The following is a 6,000-nucleotide window of genomic DNA, read 5'->3' as shown; positions in this document are numbered from 1 at the left end:
TCCAGCAACTCGTAAGTATCAAGGCAAGAACCCCTCCCTAAGACTCCTACCTCCAAATTCATAGCCTTCCCACCAAGCAGGAAACCCTTTGGCTAGGTCTCAGGATCAGTTCTCTTCATCTTCAAGTTCCCTAACACCCACGTGAACAATAAAGAGATGGATAGTGTATCGAAGCACACATGATCAATGGTAACTCTCTGGTGAATGGACTTTTAAGTCAATTTGTTCTATCTAAATTGAGTCAGATAAATAAGAGTAGCCTCTGACTGTCCTGTGTACACATGCACAAGTCAATGCTGTTGGCAGACCGCTGTGACAAAGTTAGCACACGAAACTTAAATAACTGAAAAGTCACAATACTTCCAACTTGGTCTGAGCACCAAAGCATCTCGGAAAAATTGTGTCTGTAGATCTATATGTTTGCGGATCTATCTGTATCCATATATTGGTGACACATAGACTTTTCCCCAACTCAGCATATGATTTTAAGTGACCAATTCAAAATAAGCTTCCCTTTCATATCTTTTTTTTTTCTTCTTTTGCAAGAAAGCTCAGTTCCAAATAGCCAGAGCCATTAGTATTCTGTTCGCAGCAAACATCTTCAGCTGCTATGGTATCATCTAAACAGCCGGAGCCAGGGTCCGTATGACAGGAGCTGGTTCTTTTTATTTATTTCTTCTAAATGCATGTGGTCTTTGCAACTCAGTGGCCTGGGATTGTCATTCTAAGGGCACAATGAAAATATCTGCCAAGGAAAATGGTCATTTGCTTAGTTCAAACATAAAGCCGCTAGGCATATTGCTATGAAATACAGGATTCGTTTATACTGGCACATGCTGGTTCTAGCAAGTCGGCTGCGTTCAACAGTTTCTCAAGGACAGGAGTGAATTCGTGCTGGCTTTCTCTCAAGAAGCTAACTCCGAATAGACAAGAGAAACAAAAGCAAGACCAAGACCAATAGATAAAAGAGTCCTTGTTAGTGGACGAGAGCTGTTGCTACAAATAGGACAGCGGAAGGAGAGTTGGGGGCGGGGAGCGAAGCAAGGTCAAAGAAGATGATATCAATAGAATATCTCCAAATAGCACAGAATGAGGCAAGAAGTAGCGGCAGATGTCAGTCCAGCCCAGTGTCAACCCCCGTGGAGCTCTGTAGAAAGACTTGGAAAGAAACAGCATTGCTGCAGTTGGCATCAAGAGAAAGAGAGAGCAAACGATACCTTTCTCCCCAGGAACTGAAAGCTCTGACTTGCCACTGGCCGCAGGTTCCTGTCCTACCTGACTGGCTCCATTCAAGTTTTCTGGGTTTTTGGTTTTTGTTTTGTTTGTTTTGTTTTTACCTCTTTATTTCAGACCTTTACTCCCCTCCTCTCCTTTCGATTTCCTTTCCTCTTCCAGACTCCAGCCTGCCAATGCTGACACTGATCCTCACCCTCCTGGCTGTTTCTTACCTATGCCACCGGGTACCTGCTTCCAGATGCTTATCCTGGCCTCCGCTATGTTCCAGGGCCAACGATGCACCACTAGGAGAATATATTCACTGCAGAACTGAAAAAAAAATCCCCATCGTGAATTTAGACATTACTGGCATGGATTGACTTTCATAACTGTGGAGGAAAGCCAAAACTGCATAAAGGAAGTCTGTTTGCAGAGTTCATATCCCTTAATTTTAGTGAATGGATGTGGGTGTGTTGAAAACTTCATCTTTTAAGAACTGCCTAAATTTCATAATTATTTCATTTTCATCCGCTCACAGATGGTTTTGCCCTGAGTGTAAAAACTGAAGAGCCAATATAAAATGATGCTACCTTTCCTCTGGCAGTTAAAGTTAGAAATTCAAACCTTGCTTTTCAGAACCTTGGAGAGCATCGAGCTCAGTCCTCCATTTCCCTCACCCTAACCACCAGTTCAAGGATATGCTGATTTCTCTTAGGGGAGGGGTGAAGTGAAATACTAAATAATAAGTTGACAGTAAGGCTTACGAATTCTGCAGCAGAAAAGCCCTCTGCAATGACCTGCTTTCATAATTAAGTGATGTTGTACTGTCTTGTGTTGAGGCCTGGGAAGGTAGGCATAGATCAACAAGACATGGATTCAAAACTAGATTCTGCCTCTCCTTCTCTCTAACCCTGAGCTCTTTTCATCTGTGAAATGGAGCTGCATCTGATAGCTTTCTCATTCCCTTCTTCTCTTCTTCCTTCCATTTTTCTTTGCTCTCATTCTTTTGGATTACATATGTATTTGGCCTTTAAATTACCCATCTACTCACCCAGCCTGTGATCCAGGAGGTTTTCTTTTCTGTGTATGTGCCTTGTATCAGGAGAAGGGCCAAGAGAAGCAAAGCACAGATGCTGCCCATAGAGGAGTCTGTTTCTCATAAGCGAGGAAGGCATAAATGACTCTATCTTCCATGACTTTAAAACTTCAGATATTGAGCCCTGTCTGCACATGGGTACAAGGGGAAATCTCCACAATCATTCTCTTCTTTATTTTGCATGATGAATCCAAGTCCAGGGCCATTCTCTACCTGCCTCTGCCATCTCCAGAGGGAGAAGCAGACAGAGAGGCAAATGTCTAACTCAAGACCACAAAGTGATGAGATAAGAAAGCCAAAATTTGAACCCTGATCTTTCTGACCCTAAGTAATTATCTCTAATATGATGCCACTTAAATAAAGAGTAATTCTTAAGGTTGCAATCTCATTACATGAAATCATGACTGTAATGGTCAATCTTGATTGTCAACTCGATGGGGACATACCTATGGGTGTACCTGTAAGGGTTGTTTCAAAGAAATTTAACTGGGGGATAGAAGCCTAGACCTGAATGTAGACATACCATCCTATGGTTTAGGGTCCCAACTTAGTGAAAAGAAGAAAGGAACCTAAGCATCTCTCTCTGCCTCTGACTGCAGATGAGGCTGACCTCATACCCCTGCGCCGTGTCTTCTGTCATGTTGAAATGTATCTTCTCTTAAACAGTAAGTCCTTCTTTTCTTATCTGGCTTTTGCCATATGAGAAAAGTAACTACTGATATAATGTCCAAGGAACTTTGGGCAGCTAGTAGCTGCCCACTGATTCCAAGTAGGTCATTTTCTCTGGTTGACAATAGTTATATGAAGTAGATGAGAGGGTTTGGGGCTCTTTAAATTTGTTATCTTGCTGGGATAACAGAACCCTAAGAGTGAGAATGTAGGAGTAAGGCCTGCTTGTTCATCCTGGCCACCATGCTAGCTTAGCCCTGAAATAACCACACAGAAACTGTATTAATTAAATCACTGCTTGGCCCATTAACTCTAGCTTCTTATTGGCTAACTCTTACATCTTAATTTAACCCATTTCTATTAATCTGTATATCACCAAGAAGTTGTGACCTACCAGCAAAGTTTCAGCACATCTACCTCCGGCTGTGGATCCATGGTGTCTCCCTCTGACACCACCCTTCTTCTTCCCAGCATTCAGCCTAGCTTTCCTTGCCTACCTAAGTTCTGCCTTGCTATAGGTCCAAAGCAGTTTCTTTATTCGTTAATGGTAATCACAGCACACAGAGGGGACTCCCACAGCAGAGAATATACTTTGGAAGGGAAAATGACCCAGCCTCAGTCTTGAAGCTTTGTGCTCTTGAGTATGGCTCTATTCGTACCCTGCCCTGAGCTTTTTCCTTGTCTGCCCATGTCCAGAGCAATACCACCCAGTGGCAATGTGTTTCTTTGGTCTCTAAGTCTCCATGGTCTCTTCCCAGAGACAACTGCCTCACTCATTCAAGGTGGCTCAGTCCTTTAATTTCAGCCCTTGGGAGAAAAGGTAGGAGGAGACCAGCCTGGCTTACATAAGGAGTTCCAAAACAAACTAATAAAACAAACCAACAATAATGAAAACCAAAATACATGAACTGATTTGAAAATGTATTGGAGGGAGGTATAAATGCCAAATGCATGAGATGGGCAATGATAAATAACATGGTCTTTTTCCTTCTAAAGGAAAATTTCTCATCACGGGAATCTTGAGTATATTTCCCACTACTACCAAGCTAAAAGGCTAGACTGCCCATTTCTTTGTCCTCTTCAATGCATGAACAAGAGTCTCCAGTCCTGGACTTCTGGTGAGGCTCTGGTGAGGTAAAGGAGCAGGCAGTTAGAGTCTGCCTGATGACTCAGCTAGTGCAGCAAAGAGTAACTGCTTTGGCTTCCAAGAGTGTTGGTGATGGCAATAGTGCAGTGCCCAATCCTGGCTCTGATGGGCCTGCTGTGACTCATGTCTGACGTGGTCACTGTGGGATCTACATTCAGTTGGCATCGTTTTAGCTGTGGTATTAGGTGCGTAACCTCCCTTTACAAGTGCTCATTTTCCTCTGGCTGTGTGTGTGTGTGTGTGTGTGTGTGTGTGTGTGTGTGTGTAGGTCACTTCTACAGGTGCACTTGTGGTATAAGCCACAGAGTAGTGTTGAATGCTTTCTTCTGGCTATCTCTGCCTTATTGTTTAAGATCGGGTCTTTCCCTGAACCCAGAGCTTACCATTTTGGGTAGACTGGCTGGCCAGTAAGCCCCTGGAATCTACCTGTGTTAGTTACCACCTCCTTAGCTCTGCTGCTACAGGTATGCACTACCCTGCCTGGCTTTTTACATGAGAGATGAGGATCCAAATTTAGTTTCTCAGGCCTACATAGCCATTACTTTACCCACTAAGTCATTTCCCCAGTCCTCTCCTATATTTCTGCTGACCTACCAGAAAGGCTATCAATAGCCTATTATTTTTCTAATAGTTTCTGCTGAAAATAGCTAGTCATTCTCCCCTCACTCCCTGGAATCTGTTGCATGTATTTATTTTGAGACAAGGTCACATGCCCAGGCTGTCCTTGAACTCACTATGGGGTTGAAGATGACCTTGACTTTCTGATCTGTTTGCCTCTACCTCTGCTGGGATTGCAGGCTTGTGCCACCATGCCTGGTTTATGCAGTGCTGGGACTCAAACTCAAGATTCTGTGCATGTTAAGCAAACACTCTGCCAACTGAGTTTTTAATTTAGTTCTTACTAAGTGCCAACTTGCTTGTCAGTACACAAGGATGATTTGTACTCTAAGAAGTCAGTTCCTTTCTGTATTTATGTATCCTGTCAGAAAATTCAGGGAATAAATAATGCTGAGAATATAGTAGTAAAGTGTTTGCTCCGTGTGTACAAAGACATGGGGGTTCGATCCCTAGCACCCTAGGAAAATGGTGTGGAGGTGGGGGTGCAAAGTAGTCCGTGACTAGACAGTCATGCTCCAAGTTGTGTAGAATTGGCTGAACTTTATAAATTTGGAGCACAATTTTTTTTTCCACTAAGAATTGTGACTGCCTCTCCAAAGAGTCAAAGGGCCATGTTTGGTGACCGTAGGCACTTGACTTGCTCTCTGAAAGCCTCATGTCCTCCGTCTGTGATGTGGGTATGAAAGCAGGTGGAAAATGCACATGAAGTGTTTCTCCAATCATCCCTGGGTCATAGGAAGTGACAGTATTGTTAGAATGTGCCAGTCTCTGGGGATATTTCTTTATGAGAACCAGAACCGCCGGTGAGGTAGAATTAATATCCTAGACTATTGCCTGAAACCCAGCATCTTGTAAATACAAAAAGAAGATTCCCAACCAGGTGCAGTGGTGCACACCTTTTATCTCAGCACTTGGGGGTTAGAGACAGGTGGATCTCTGTGAGTTCGAGGCCAGCTTGGTCTATAGAGTGATTTCCAGAACAGTCATGACTACATGGAGAAACCTGTGTCAAAGAAGGAGGAGGAGAATGAGAAGGGGCAGAAAGAGGGGGAATAGAAGGGGAAGGAAGAGGATTCCATATAGCCATGCTGATTACTGCTTTATGGTTTCACATAGTTTGTACCTTCCCCCAGATTATTTCACCCCACAGTCTGTGTGGTAGTTAAATAGCATATGACTAATAATTCTGCAGAACCATTTTTGGAAACCTTATAACATGCCTTGACTCTAGGCAAAAACAAAACAAATACATCAA

The sequence above is a fragment of the Myodes glareolus genome, chromosome 5, assembly GCF_982192425.1.
Source record: "Myodes glareolus chromosome 5, mMyoGla1.1, whole genome shotgun sequence".
NCBI lineage: Eukaryota > Metazoa > Chordata > Mammalia > Rodentia > Cricetidae > Myodes > Myodes glareolus.
Note: the sequence above shows the minus strand (reverse complement) of the source record.